Raw genomic sequence first — 16,615 nt, 5'->3', positions numbered from 1 at the left:
GGGTATTAAAGTAAGGATATAGGCAGTTGTAGCTCCTACGGGTATACCAGAGTCCGACTCCCTGTGGAACTTTGAAACGAAAGTAGTTTAAAAGTGGTTTTAAAGCTGAAGGTGAACCGTTAACTCGGGTTGAGGTCTATCTACCCTTCCACTTTAGTACATATGCAGCACTTCAAACCTAACCTTGAGCATGAAAAGTATCTCTTTTTAAGTGACAGTTGCCCCCTTGCTTAAACTTGTGACTTACATTATAGTTGTGCAAACTGAACTAGTTTTTCACTGATTTAAAACTGAACTGAAAGCTGAAATGTTCAACCAGAACTGTATCCTATGTCCATGTTTAACTTCTATGTCACACTTTATATGCTAAGCCTGCACTTTTTGATTTTAAGCTGTCTTTTCCACTAGTTAGGTCTGTACTGCATACAGTGGAACCTCGGTTTTCGAACGTAATCCGTTCTGGAAGACCGATTGACTTCTGAAACTTTCAAAAACTGAAGCATGCATTTCCAGAAGCATTTACATCCAGAAAACTCAATACAGAAGCCGTGTGGCACGTTCTGCTTCCGAAAAGCATTTGAAAACCGAAGCAGTTACTTCCAGGTTTTCAGCGTTCAAAAGCTGAAACGTTCAACTTCTGAGATGCTCAAAAACCGAGGTGCCACTGTATTAGATTTGTTAACCACCCCCTCTCCAAAAATGGCATCTAATCTAAGCCACACCTCTCACTTAAGTTGAGATATGTACATCTGAGACACCTCTTCTGCAGGTTCATGAAATTCTGGGGGTTACAGGAATGGGGACCCAAACAGGAAATGTGCATCAGTTGAAGACATCCCCACCCCCTCTCTGGTGTGTACATCAATGTGCAAATGTGACATGAAACATAACAGGGGGAAATGACCTCACTGCTTTGTAAGCATTGGAGGTGTGCTGCCTCAGTCCCTTAAGGTTGGTTGCAATGCATATAGAGAAGGGATTGGACAGAACTGTATTCTCTCTCTCCCAGGCTCTCGTCTCCACATTTGGCTCCTCTTGTTAGCCAGGAGGAATCTCACCATGCCAAGCCATGTGACCGTGGCATTAGTCATGCTGTTATCACAAAGGCCTTATAAAAAGGCCCTAGACTGCCTGGTTCGTGATAATATTAGGAACACACTCAGATTTCACTTTCTAAAAACGACCTCTTGGTCACGGAGAAAAGCTTAGAAATGTGACTATCGGATGGTCTAGAGACTCATAAAACTAAAGAGAAATAGGAAAGAACCAATTTTGGTCTTGTTTTAAACCAATTTCCAATGTGTGTGTGTGTGTGTGTGTGTGTGTGTGTGTGTTTTAGGGGCCTATTTCTTTCTTTTTTTGCAAGACAGAGGAAAACTGACTTATCAGAATAGCAGGCTTTGTGGAACTAGGCCTTGGAAAGCAGCTGTAGGGTTTCATTACCACCATCCCATATTATATGACCTGAGCCAAAGCTAGTTATTTTTTGCCTGAACATTTGTGGCAGTGCCAGAAGTAGTTCCTTAAAAATGGAGGGGGAAGACTATTTTTCACCACTCCTTGCCAGAATGTTCACCCCCAGACGAGGAAGAAATAAGTGTTGTGATATTCGGATACTGAATATGATTGTCAGGCGATTAAAAATTTAAACTGGCAGCTGGGTTCCAAAGAAATTTAGTATGTTCATGCAACATTGTGAGCAAAGCGTGTTCTCCTTCATGGAGAGCACGTGTTGCGGTGGGGGCCGCCAGGACACTCCAAAGTTGGGGGCGGGCTAATTGATCATTGGCCACTGATGCGATTGGGCTTCCCTTGTTGTTGGGAAGAAGTTAATGTTGCCATTTGTTGATTGACACCCAGAAATGCTAAAACTCTTTGCACAAGGCTAGGGCTTCCTCTTTTCGCCCGTGCATCGGATTGCCTGTCCCCCCTCCCTATATTTAGGGTTGTTCGCTTTGACCTTGCTATGCCTGTCATGGGGTCGTCTGCTCTTGGGGCAGGGGCCGGTAGGAATTTTGTCCATCTGGCTGATTGGCTGGGGCCATTTGGTTTTTGCCTACTGCATAGCAAATCATCACAACTTGTAAGGTTGCGGTTAGGCATTGGTTTATGGTTTGGTTGGTTGAGGGGCATGGATTGGCTGTGCCTGCCCCTCTAATGCTGCTGCTGCAAGGGATTCCGTTAAAGGAATCAGGGGCTAACTATTGCTTGTCCACCCTGTCAAGGGGGCTTGGGCCATTATAAGAGCTCCTGGTTGCATTTGGGGAGGGCTGAAGGCAGGTTTCCTGCTCCGTCGCTACCCCCAAGTGTATTCCCCTTTTCTGACTTTCGCAGGCGTGAGGAATATCAGTCTGTCCCCCATGGGGGGGGGCAGATAGTCGCAACCAATGCCTAAGCAACCACTCACATTTTTGTATTTTAATAAAGTTGTGGCCAAAATTATGCCAAAAACCTTAAACAAAATTTTCTGTGTGATGTGTGAGTTATTGGGGTGGCCTTGGGGACCTCGACATGCAACACATTTCTATTGTATTGTTTTGCATGTTAGAAAATTGCATTACATTTTCCTAGCTAGTACACATGTAATTGAATAACACAGTTGTGGCTCGTGATGCCTGCCATACAGCCCCCAATATCTAAGAATGGCAAAGAAAAATTGTTCCATGAAACGAAAGATATGTATGAAACCTAACGTATGAATAGTGCAAATAGAAATGGTATTACAAATTCTCTTCTAGGAATTAAGCAAACGGAGTTGAGATGTTTCCCATTTCTTTGGCAGCTATATCTATCCCCTGCTTACTTTTGCTGTGCATTAAGAAATCTTAAAATCAGCCAGCCACAAAATTGGTATAAAACGTTCTGGCTGAAAGCACTTCTTAAAAAAAAAAAGAAAGCTAGTGGCCAGCAGAAGCAAATTCATGCAGTGACAAGGAAGTGATGACTCTAGTTGTTTCCCTACAAGCTGATGCCAAAGGAAAATTCTACACATGGTATTCAGACACTTTCAAACAGCTCCAAACAAGGGCTTGCTGGTTGCAGTCCTGGATGAAAAGGCACCTGCCTTTCTCAGATCATTCCGTATGTTCCTGGCTGTGGACTCCAGCAACAAGCCTGGGGGTGTTGCCTTGCTCATGTTTAGTACAACAATTTTCACCTCACCCTCTGCAACATTCACTGGACAAAGGGCTGTGGCTCAGTGCTGGAGCAGCTGCTTTGCAGGCAAAAGCCCTCAAGTTGCAGGCAAAAATACCTCAAGGACTGTCTCTTTCCATATGAACCTACTCGGACCCTGAGATCATCTTCTGAGGCCCTCCTTCATGTGCCTCCTCCTCAAGAGGTCCAGAGGGTGGCAACACGAAAATGGGCCTTGTCTGTACAGTGGTACCTCGGGTTACATATGCTTCAGGTTACATATGCTTCAGGTTACAGACTCCGCTAACCCAGAAATAGTACCTCGGGTTAAGAACTTTGCTTCAGGATGAGAACAGAAATCCTACTCCGGCGGCGCGGCGGCTGTGGGAGGCCCCAATAGCTAAAGTGGTGCTTCAGGTTAAGAACAGTTTCAGGTTAAGAACGGACCTCCGGAACAAATTAAGTACTTAACCTGAGGTACCACTGTAGTGGTATGCCAGGGAAGTTTGCCTGGCACCTTCGTTACACACTTTAGGTGCCAGGCAAAAACATTCCTTTTTGCCGAGGTCCTTCTGGCAGTTCCCTCACTGCAAGAAGTAAGGTTACAGGGAACCAGGCAGAGGGCCTTCTCAGTAGTGGCGCCTGCCCTGTGGAACGCCCCCCAGCAGGCGTCAAGGCAATAAACACTATTTTACTTTTAAAAGACAACTGAACAGGCGGCCCCGTTTAGGGAGGTTTTTAATGTCTGATGCTGTATTGTTTTTAATATTCGGGTGGAAGCTGCCCAGAGTGGTTGGGGAAACCCAGCCAGATGGGCAGGGTATAAATAAATTATTATTATTATTATTATTATTATTATTATTATTATTATTATTATTTAACCAGGCCTTTGGTTGATCTGTTGGACATCCTATACCCTTTTAAAATGTGGCTCTTTCTGGGAGGGTGTTATTGGGTTCTTGTTTTTATTCTGATTATATGTGTTGTGATCTTTTCTTTGAACCCCCCTGAGACCTCCAGGTATAGGGCGGTATATAAACTAGAAGAAGAAGAAGAAGAAGAAGAAGAAGAAGAAGAAGAAGAAGAAGTTGTTGTTGTTCAATGTCCAACATCACCAGGAAAGGCTGGCAAAGCTCATGTCCGAGACCCTAGTGTCTGTCACTCACTGTAGAAAACACTGAGCTAGATGAACCATTGTTCTGACTCACTTATAAGACAGTTTCATGTTAGACTGAAAGGAACGTGAAAGTTGCTTTCATTCTGATCAGCAAAGCATCTTTGTCCACAGTCTGGCCCTGACCCTTGTGCTTCTCCAACCCACCAGGCAGAGGGCCTTCTCGGTAGTGGTGCACTCCCTGTGAAACACCCTCCCTTCAGATGTGAAGGAGATAAAGAACTACACAACTTTTAGAAGACATCTGAAGGCAGCCCTGTATCGGGAGGTTTTTAATGCTTTATGTTTTACTATGTTTTTTTATATGCTGTAAGCCGCCCAGAGTGGCTTGGGAAACCTAGCCAGATGGGCGGGGTATAAATAAAATTAAATAACAATAACAATAATAAATGTTTACATAGCTTTTGGTGACCACAGTTTACACTCTGAAACCTCCAGACTTATATGCACAGCCTAAATACAGCCCTACCTCAATTTTGCCTTTTAGAAATTGATCCCCCCCCATCCAAAGAATTGTGGGAACTGTATCCTGTTAAGGCTGATGAACATGGTCAGGAGGCCTCTAGTCAGGAGATACGGAGGGTGTTTGTAGAATTTGTACTGTTAAAATGAAAAGGGGTCAAACCATTGCAACGGTGTTGAAATTTTGGGAGGTTGCATGGTTACAATGGAATGGTCTCAGTGGTGGGGTGCATATTTTACTTCTTATTTATTTATGATTATTACCTTGTCAAAATTACATATTAATAACACACACACACACACACACACACACACACACACACACACTAAAGGAGTTTTCTAGTCCTCTCTGATTTCTAGAATTCCCTGGGTTCCCTGGGAAGAGGGATTGGTTGCTAAAGAATTAAAGAAGGACATGATAAAAGTTTATATATAATTAGACAAGGGGTGTGGGTGTGGGTGGAGACACACACAGAGACACCACTCACAAGATCTCCCTTAAAACTGCAGCTTGGGATCACTTAGTGAAATTGATGGGCAGTAGATTCAGGACAGACAAACAAAGCATGGCTTCACACAACACAGGACTAAAGAGGTGGTTGTAGCCACAAGCTTAGATCGCTTCAGAAGGGGCAAGACTGGTATCAGCACCTGGCATTCCCTAAAATTCTGCAAGGGCCCCATGACAGATTCTGCTGCTGATGTCTGCTCTGGACACCCCTTACCAAGTATGGCCTTGCTCCAGCATACAGGGCTTGTATGATGTCACGTCATGTGTTTCCTTTATTAGACATTAACAGGGAGAGGTATTGGGGCAGATGCAGGTCAGAAGGAGCCAAGCACCCCATGCAATGTCTTCTCAGGTTCTATTACTTGCCCAGTGCCTTCCAGATATTTTGAAGTGCATCTCCCATCAGCCCCATCCAAGATGGTCAACAATCAGGGATGGTGGAAGTTGCGGTCCCTAACATCTGAAAGGCTTCATAAGCCTGGCATACAATTCAGGATGCTCATAAGTCTTTACAGGATGCGGATTAGCATTTGTTAATGTTTTAACGAACGTTCTCTTAGCCCCATTTATTTAAGGAATACATCTTGTTTAAATATGGGAGGTGGGGGGGGGGAACTATCCAATGCGAATACCACTAAATATTTAAATGGGTTAAACATTCATTTTGGAACGTTTTTCTCCTAATTTGTTAACTTTTTGTTCCCTTTGATCTGCCTCAGCCTTCATGTTAAATCCCTGGAGCTTTCAAAGGGCAGCTTGCAGAAAGTTATATACACAAATACACCAAACATTTCAAATAAAGCCCAATGCATAAACCAGGGAACTGGAGAAATTTGACAACAGCTGTGAGATTTAACACTAATAGTTTTGAAAGATTTTGGCTTAAAGGTTAAGAGTGTCTTATGACAATAAGCAGACTTGGTATATAATGTCAACAGTCCTGTTGCAACATGTCCACTTTTAATTTATTCTTGTTCACTTGCATGAGGCAAATAATATAATTATGTATGTCTGGTTCATGACAGTCTAGATTTCTTTTTTTAAAAAAACCAAACAAAAAACCAACAACAACAAAATGCCATCCATCACGTTTGTCCGGGAACAACAACTTCTTCTAAAGCTATTGGGTTTCATGTCTTAACGAAAGTCAGAAACATTTCCATCTCAAAAATGATAATGTGAGCATTTGCAAATATGCATTGTCTTTCATTGTTATTCTTTTTGCCCGTATGCTCACAAACCTTCCCTGGATTCAGAAAACCTAACTAACTAACAGCCAGTTGCTAATCTCCCTTTCCTGGACAAGGTTCTAGAGCAAGTAGTTGTGGACCAGATCAAGATGCTTTTGGAAGGTGAGCTCCCATTGCTCTGTCCCAGCTCCTGCCAACCTAGCAGTTTGAAAGCATGCCAGTACAAGTAGATAAATAGGTACCACTGTGGCGGGAAGGTAAACGGCATTTCTGTGTGCTCTGGTTTCCATCATGGTGTCCCATTGCGCCAAAAGTGGTTTAGTCATACTGGCCACATGACCCGGAAAGCTGTCTGTGGAGAAACGCCGGCTCCCTTGGCCTGAAAGCGAGATGAGCACTGCAACCCCATGGTCGCTTTGACTGGACTTAACCACCAAGTGTTCTTTACCTTTACCCTTTTTTATAACAGGGTGGAGAGGAGCTATGGGGAAATATCTGACAATCATCTAGATTTGTACTGAACCAGCATATACTAAATATTCCACACAGTATGCTTTGAGCATCAAGCAGGGAAAAGCACAACACACAATATTTTGCATAGAGTAAAATCTTAAGTTTGCAAGGTCCCAGGGTGCAAGTGGAGGGGCTTTTGGAACCCCCCACAGCCAAATACAATCCCATGCCACCTGCCTCCAGGTTGTCTGCTTCAGTTTGGGACTTTTGCATGGTCAACCTTTATGGAAGTGCATCTGAGCTATATTATAAGAGGAAATGATGAAGAAAGTTCTTTATTCCCTGGGCGATGGGCTCAATGGCTGAATGATACATAGTGACATAGAGTGCAATGGAATGCCTCTCTCAAGTTCGCTTTCTTCTGACTGATGTGGTGGGGAAAGAAATAGGTATTTGATTGTCTTGTTGATCTTGAAAATATCGTCATCATCATATCACCATCATTAGAATTTATATACCGCTCTATACCTAGAGGTCTCAGGGCAGTTCACAGAACAAAATCAAAATATAAAACCACAACATATATAATCAAAATAAAAACAACCCAATAACACACACCTCAAAAGAACCAAATTCTAAAAGGGCATAAGATGTCAATCAAATCAACCAAAGGCCTGGTTAAAAAGGAACATTTTTGCCTGGCACCTAGAGGTGTATAATGAAGGCGTCAGGAGAACTTCCCTGGGGAGAGCATTCCACAGACGGGGAGTCACTGCAGAAAAGGCCCATTCTCATGTTGCCACTGTCTGGACCTCTTGAGGAGGAGGCACACAAGGTGGGCCTCAGAAGATGATCTCAGGGTCTGGGCAGGTTCGTATGGAAAAAGGCGGTTCTTGAGGTACTGCGGTCCTGAGCCGTTTAAGGCTTTATAGGTCAAAACCAGCACTTTGAATCGGGCCCAGGAACTGATTAGTAGCCAGTGCAGTCAGACCAGGATTGGTATACAGTGGTACCTCGGGTTACAGACACTTCAGGTTACAGACGCTTCAGGTTACAGACTCCGCTAACCCAGAAATAGCACCTCAGGTTAAGAACTTTACTTCAGGATGAGAACAGAAATTGTGCGGCGGCGGCATGACAGCAGTGGGAGGCCCCATTAGCTAAAGTGGTGCTTTAGGTTAAGAACAGTTTCAGGTTAAGAATGGACCTCTGGAATGAATTAAGTTCTTAACCAGAGGTACCACTGTAATATGCTCAAACCGTTTTGCTCCGGTGAGCAACCTGGCCGCTGAATTCTGCACCAGCTGAAGTTTCTGAACCGTCTTCCGAGGCAGCCCTACATATAACGCATGGCAGTAATCTAACCTTGAGGTTACCAGAGCATAGACAACAGTAGTCAGGCTATCCCTGTCCAGATAAGGGCATAGCTGGGCCACTAGCCAAAGCTAATGGAAGGCACTCCAAGCCACTGAGGCCACCTGAGCTCCAACAATAATTATATTTTCTTCAAAAAGAGTGGCTTACAGTGGAAATCAAATCACGCCATCACTGGCCTGTCTCTCCATTTCAAGATTTATTCTTTCCACCCTTCCCTTTCTCACATGTCTAAACCTGTATTGCCATTCATTCTTCTTGTTTATAACGAAAACCAGTCAAGCCTCCTCATGATGACGTCTCCCTTTCAAACGTCCTTTTACCCACCTCCCTCATATAATCGCACACCATGCCAGCCCCTGTCGCCAGCTCTCTCTAGTTCCCAGTGCAGTTGCCTCTATTTTCTTGATGCACTGAGCTCTTAGAAAACTCACCCTGACATGACTGCACATATGGTACTTCTTTTCATGGTTCCAGCACAAAAGTACGGCGGCCATGCTTAGGAGACTTCCGTCATAATAACTCCTCTCAAATGTTCAGCTCTGGCATGTAACTGCCTTTAGATCTCATGCTAGGTAGACTCCAAAATGTTGGATTCCTGCATAAATTTGAATTCCTCAACCATTATTCATACTAAGGTTAACGCCCATGGCCCAAGTCCACAAATGATATCACTTGGGGGTGTAATTCCATTCTTTGGAGTGGAATTACAGCGGTTCATATCTTTTTAAATGGTCCTTATGAATGCATGTTATAGGGAAGGGCTGTGTGCATGACAGCTGTGAATTGTGTTTGGGTCAAGACGAAATGGAAGACCAACAGGGGTGTAAGTCAGGCATCCCCAAACTTGGCCCTCCAGATCTTTGGGGACTACAACTCCCATCATCCCTAGCTAATAGGACCAGTGGTCAGGGATGATGGGAATTGTAGTCCCAAAACATCTGGAGGGCCAAGTTTGGAGATGCCTGGTGTAAGTGGTTATTAGACATGAGGGCTATGTTCTGCCTTATTATTGGGGGCAGTATGGCTCTATTTATTTATTTATTTATTTATTTAATATAGTGCCCCATACCCAGAGGTCTCAGAGTGGTTCACAAAAAAAATCACAATATATAAAATCAAAATAAGAACAATAGCCCAACAACAACACCCCCTCCCCGAAAAGAGCCACATTTTAAAAGGGTATAGTATGTCCATCAGGTCAACCAAAGGCCTGGTTAAAAAGGAATGTTTTTGCCTGGCGCCTAAAAGTTTATAAAGAAGGTGCCAGGTGAATTTCCCTGGGGAGAGCATTCCATAGACGGGGAGCCAGTGCAGAGAAGGCCTGTTCAAATGTGAGAAATGGGACTCACAGTACTCTCCTGATCTACATCCCTAAACTGGTTTGAACATTCACGACTCAAAGCTCAAGATGGATTCACTTTCCTAGGCATATCATAATGTGTATCTTGTGAAGAGAGTGCTTTAAGACTGTAGCCAGCATAGCACCTTCTGGGTATTATAAGACAATTCTCATCATCTCATTGAAAGAAGTGGGTTTGCTTAGTGTGGAGAAGGGACGTTTAAAAGCGAAACATCAAATATAACATACTAATACAGTGGTACCTTGGTTCTCAAACTTAATCCATTCCGGAAGTCTGTTCAAAAAACAAAGCATTCCAAAACCAAGGTGCGCTTTCCCATAGAAAGTAATGCAAAATGGATTAATCCATTCCAGACTTTTAAAAACAACCCCTAAAACAGCAATTGAACATGAATTTTACTATCTAATGAGACCATTGATTCATAAAATGAAAGCAGAATTCAATGTACTGCACTATAAAATAAATAAAACTCCCATGGCGAGTTATCAAGTGACTTGTCACTAGCCCAAAAAGAACGCCCTTTTACAAGGTGTTATATCTTATTAGTTTTCCTTTTCCTAAAGTGTAAGCAGAATCACTTCCCTTCACTGTTACAAAACAGTGGGTGGAGTCATAAAGATGCCCAGAAGGGCTGGCTGAAGCATTTAAATTATTCCCAATCTTAATCTTTTAAATGTTCCCTGAGACTCTCATGGAGCGTTACCAACACAGAATGCAGATGCTGCTGAGAAAGTCTACTTACATCTCCATCCACTTTCTCTCTCACTCACTGAATGATCAAACCAAAGGACATTGCTGTGCCTCTAGAGCCCTAGTGACCAAGGAGCCAGCAGAGGGAGGTGTCACAATGAAGGGCGTGTCACAAGGACCTCCGCAACCTAGCAACCACCAGCACTGAACTGACACTCCTCTCAGCTGACACTACCAAGTTTGCTTATATGGCTTTTAATCCATGTTCACCTTTTTACAAGTATGTAAAATGAAATTTATCCCTTTATATTCAAGCTTCTGTTGTTCCTCCACTTCCTGAGCATTAGCTATCTAATTTACCTCTCTGCCTCTCTGGTGCAACTGCCACACACCAAAAGGCTATGGAAAGGGCCCTGTGTCTTCAAAAATTCACAGAGTGATTCATTGCAGCTCCACAGCAGCCCTCTCCTCCTTTTCAGTGTCATCCTATATTGCTGAACTGTGGAAAACCAGAAATCACCCCTTGCATGTTTATTCATTTTATTTTTCTCCTTCACTAGCAGGTCCCAGGACAAGTTATAACTATCAAGAATTATTATTGTTGTTATTAATTAAATTTGTATACCATCCTATGCCCACAGGTTTCAGGGCAGTTCACAGGATCCGATTGCAATATAAAAATACAAAGTACATAATAAAAACAAAAACAGCCCAGTAAACCCACCCCAACCTGGGTGTCAAGAGGGCGAGTCTTGAAAATACAACTCTCTGGTGTCAAAGACCAGGTAACAGACCTCCCAAGTGCCCCCATTTCCCAGGGACAGTCCCAGATTTACAGAAGCTGTCCCAGTTTCTGATGTGATCCTGGAATGTCCTGCTTTTCCTTAGGATCTCCCTATTTTAAATGTTCCCTAAGACTGACATGGAGCATTATCAGCACAGAATGCAGATGCTGATGAGAAAGTCTACTTACATCTCCATCCACTTTCTTTCTCACTCCCTGAATGATCAAACCAAAGGAGATGGCTATGCCTCTAGAGCCCTAGTGACCAAGGAGCCAGCAGAGGGAGGCGTCACAATGAAGGGCGTGTCACAAGGACCTCCGCAACCTAGCAACCACCAGCACTCAACTGACACTACTCTCAACTGACACTACTAAATTTGCTTATATGGCTTTTAATCCATGTCCAGCCCCAACACATTTTAAAAGGGCATTGGATGTCAATAAGATCAAACAAAGGCTTGGTTAAAAAGGAACATTTTTGCCTGGCGCCTAAAGGTGTACAATGGAGGCACCAGGCAAACATCCCTGGGGAGAGCTTTCCACAGATGGGGAGGTACTGCAGAGAAGGCCCGTTCTCATGTGGTCACCCTCTGGACCTCTGGAGGAGGAGGCACACAAAGAAGGGCCTCAGAAGATGATCTCAGGGTCCAGGTAGGTTCATATGGGAAGAGGCAGTCCTTGTGGTATTGCGGTCCTGAGCTGTTTAAGGCTTTGTAGGTCAAAACCGATAAAGGCGAGTTACATGGAATCACAAGTAGGGAGAGTGCTGTTTGTGGGTTTCCCATAGGAATCTGTTGGCCATTGTGAGAACAGGATTGCCAGGGACTGACTGGATGACAGGGATGTTGAGAGGCACCAGCTGGCGAACCCCCTAGGGAAGCCTCAGAGGAGGAAGGCTCAGAGCCGGTGGAGTGGTGGGACATTGAGAACAGGTCTCAGTGAGAAGGAAGAGCCAAGGGGAGAAAGCAGCTCAGACTCAGCACATGAAGCTTCCCAAGAGCTTGCCTGTCTACATGGGCAACCTCTGGAGGAAGGGGGGGTGTCTTATGGAAGCGGTCCTGCCTTGAAGCTTCTCTGCATTGTTTGCTGTTTTCTTGAATGAAGAATTAGACTTCCTGTTCATCTCTGTGTTTGAGTGGTGGCCTGCACCTGTGTCAGCCCTGACAAGGATGCTGGACCAGATGAGCCATTGGCTCAATTCAGCAGGACTCTCTTTATGTTCTTAAGCCTGAGGTTCCTGCATGAAACCCCTTTTCTGCTGTACCCAGGTATGTAACTGCCATACATATACTCCATGTTTTTCTTTTTCAGAAAAGAAATTGTTTGTTTTCAATCTAGGCATTGAAAGCTCACTGATGATAGGTGGGCAGCAAGAATGGCTGATGGTGGAGAAAAGGTTCAGAAAGTTCGAACCTAGGAATCAAAAATGGGTAGCATGGGGCTGGATCTACACTGATCTAAAAAAACACACAAAAAGACGCTAAGAAGAAAAGACCATGTTATATAGCCCTCAATGCAATTTTCCATTGACTGCTGTACAGAGACACACATACACCCCAGTGTCACATTTTATAACACATTTATAATGTTATAACTCACCAGTCTAGATTAGTCTACAGTCTTTCGTGAAAAACATGCACAGGGGTTGTGTTACAGCCAGACTGAGAATTGTATCTAGGGATGGGGAACGAAACTTAGTTGGACGATATCTTTTTCTGTCTGTTAAAAAGTTAATCTCATCCATCCCCCCACCCCCTTGTGATTTGCTCAGTACCACATCTTTACTGAAGAAGTATCTCCCTGGTCTTTCCTCTCCTTGGCTGTCACAGAAGTCGAGCAGAACTGTTTATTTACTCTAAATCTTAAGTCAGGAGCAGCTCTCAAGAGTTGTAAAATGTTGAATGGGGAGAGCTTTGTGCTGATAGAGAACCTAATGACTGCTGAGCTACTTTCAGATTGGATTTGAGCTCTGCACTCCTTTTTTACCTGGTCATAAAAAAGGAGAGGTGGAAAGTGGGGGGGGGGGGACTGTAGCAGCCCACTTAGGAAGTCCCTTAACAGGTTTTCTGAGCTTAAATGTACATTCCTTTAAGTATCTGTTAATTACTTTACTATGATGATGAGCCCCTGTGTAATGTCAGACTTCCCACAAAGCCCATTGTTAGCCGGCCCGTCAACCACTTAATGCTTCTGATTCACAGACGAGGGGTCTAGGTTTATTGTCTACTGGGAATTATTTTAATGTAGTACAAAAGAGTGCTGGAGATGGCTTAATGGCTCTGAGAGCAAGGCTGTTATAATGCTCACATTGTAGTTCTAGACAGCCCAAACCCTGGTTTGCTTTTAAAGTTATGGCATTAAAAAAGGGGGGGCGGGACGGACTCAGGTCACAGAGACTTAAATCATAAGTGCATATCTGAACTGCTGATGTGGTAACTAGTAGCAGTGTATGGCGTGCTTTTAACCTGCAATTTGCTGTGTTCTGGAGATCAGGTTATACAATCTTTCGCATTAACCCAGCCCATAAAATGTGTGCCTGTAATACATTACAGTCCATGCTCATCAGAGAAGGAACAGTAAAAACTGTAAGGAAAATTCCGCTTAAATAGAACTTGGAAGAAGAGAAAGTCGAAATTCTCCTAGAGTTTGTTTTGTATGGGTTGGGTCCAACTAAGGCTATGTACACATTAGAGACTGAAAATGCAACACACACACACAAATACTGCATTCCAAGTTGTATTTGCATGCTGTTGTACACACCAGAGAGGGGGCAGGGATGTCTTCACGCAATGCACATTACCTGTTTGATTTCCCCACCCTGCAACCTGCCCCATATGAACCTCTCCATCCTTTGAACCCTATCAGAGATCCTATACAAGGCTCTCCAACCCTCAAAATGTTGTTGTTGTGGTTAATGTTGTGGTGCTCCAGTTGTGGAATATCCACCCCAGAGAGTCTCCTCGTAGTGCAAAATCAGCTGACCTTTAATTGCAAGGTTTAGACAATTTTATTCCCCAAAACTTTTAATGGGTGATACAATTTTTATCTCCATTCATTCATCACTCTACCCTTCTCTGCCTTGTTTCACTATTAATGCTATTTTGTTTTACCCCAATTTTGCTGGTGTTGTATTACAGAGCTTTTTAAAATACTTGCATTATTCTAATGTATTGTTTTGTACTTAATATTTTTATATTACGGTAACTTTGAAAATACAGTGGTATCTCGGGTTACAGACACTTCAGGTTACATACGCTTTAGGTTACAGACTCCGCTAACCCAGAAATAGTACCTCGTGTTAAGAACTTTGCTTTAGGATGAGAACAGAAATCAGGCGGCAGTGGCGCAGCAGCAGCGGGAGGCCCCATTAGCTAAAGTGGTGCTTCAGGTTAAGAACAGTTTCAGGTTAAGAACGGACCTCCAGAACGAATTAAGTTCTTAACCCAAGGTACCACTGTACAATCAATTACAGTTCCCCTACTGTTTTCCACACCATAGCAACCCCAACTCTGTTCAGTTGTATTAGTAATAATAAAGGTAAAGGTAAAGGACCCCTGGATGGTTAAGTTCAGTCAAAAACAACTATGGGGTTGTGGCGCTCATCTTGCTTTCAGGCCGAGGGAGCTGACATTTGCCCACAGACAGCTTTCTGGGTCATGAGGCCAGCATGACTAAACCGCTTCTGGCACAATGGAACACCATGACAGAAACCAGAGTGCACAGAAATGCTGTTTACCTTCCAGCCACAGAGGTACCTCTTATCTACTTGCACTGGTGTGCTTTTGAACAGCTAGGTTGGCAGGAGCTAGGACAGAGCAACGGGAGCTCACCCCGTCATGGGGATTCGAACTCCCAACCTTCCAATCAGCAAACCCAAGAGGCTCAGTGGTTTAGATCACAGCACCACCCACGTCCCTAATAATAAATATAACATTAATTCAATAGTTGTCCATTTTAAAAGTGTCATCCCACAGATTCCCTTGTGTTTTGGGTGGTTTTTTACACATTTTCTTTCTTTGTTGCAAATGAAATAAAAGTGGGCCACATTTTGTAAACGTTTTGTAGATTCTTATATTGTCTTCTTTCTCATACTTTTTTCTGTCGAATTTTCCATCAAAATTAAACCCCAAACATAAGCATACAAAATTTCAAATAAGTTCACATTCAATGTCCTCCATTAATGTTCTTAATTGATATTTTTTTAAAAAAAGTTTTTGTGACTACCTTGGGAGTTTCTTATGGAAAGGTGTGATATAAATATCTAAAACACATACGTTCGTACAACCATCGGGAGGACTAATCGCTAAGATTACATTGGACTGCAGACATCTTTAGCGGTTCATTTATTAAGGCTCATATGCATATAGCTTCATTCATGAGACTAAAGATGATAGATCGGCTCTCATCCATGTATATCCGAGTTTGTAAAAATATAGTGCAAAATAACTGAAATGCTTGTGAGAAGACAAAATGTATCAGAACAAACAGGCTAAAATATAAGAACGGGTGGTTTGGTGTGAAGAGCATGAACTATCGTGAGAACATATAATGCTTCGAAAGGTAAGCATGTCTCAAAAGTACAAGAGATGTTAAATCATGTTAAGCTTTCAAATGGTGGTTGAAAGAATAGGTATTGAGAGGTGGATTAAACTGACATAAAGGCAGCCAAATGGCTGCAGAACAGAATCTAAAATATTTGAGAGGCAACATGTGAGAATTCAGATGATGATGTGCAGTGAAAACCGTTCGTCCTCTGAGCCTTCACTTTCTTACATAACTGCAACGCAAAATTGCATTTTTGGATAATGCTGGCTCTTTGGTTTTGGAACACATTTGCATAAATAATAAAACCCTGGAATAGATCTCAGCACTCTTCAAACTGTGAAATATGACCCAATATAGGCCAGATTCCAAAGTGCCATGGGTAGTGTTCTGCTTAGAGGTTTTCAGCTTCCACTTCCATCAGGAATGCTCCTGAAAAATCTCTGGAACAGCCCCCTAGGAGATGTATGAGGCAGCTGGTGGAAGGAAATATCTCTCTGATGCATGTGGAGGTGTTTTCTGCTCACACTCACGGGCACTTGGACCCTGGCCATGGGATTTCAAACGTGTCTACGGTCATTATAAGACTATGTGCATGTAAAGGTTGTCTAAATATGACTTTAGATGAAAGATTCCAGATTTAGAATAATGTAATTGAAATTAGAAATGGGCTCATTCTGTTAGAGATGTGAATAATTGCTTGCTTTGTTCACAAACTGCAGTCTATCATGGGTGGTAGAATTTGTGCATCATGAATATGTTATGCCAGACTTTAGCCAAAGCCATGACATATCCCAGAAATTAACTAAGGGAAATCTGTTTCTCATTACTCTCTGATGTTCACTGATTTATTTGCTTTCACTAACAAAGAATTTTGCGTCCTGATCTTGGTATCTACTTAGCTTACAGTTAACCCTTCCACACTGGGCTTGTGTC

This window comes from Podarcis filfolensis (genome assembly GCF_964270895.1).
Source record: "Podarcis filfolensis genome assembly, chromosome: 3".
NCBI classification, from domain to species: domain Eukaryota; kingdom Metazoa; phylum Chordata; class Lepidosauria; order Squamata; family Lacertidae; genus Podarcis; species Podarcis filfolensis.
This window is presented reverse-complemented; position numbering follows the sequence as displayed.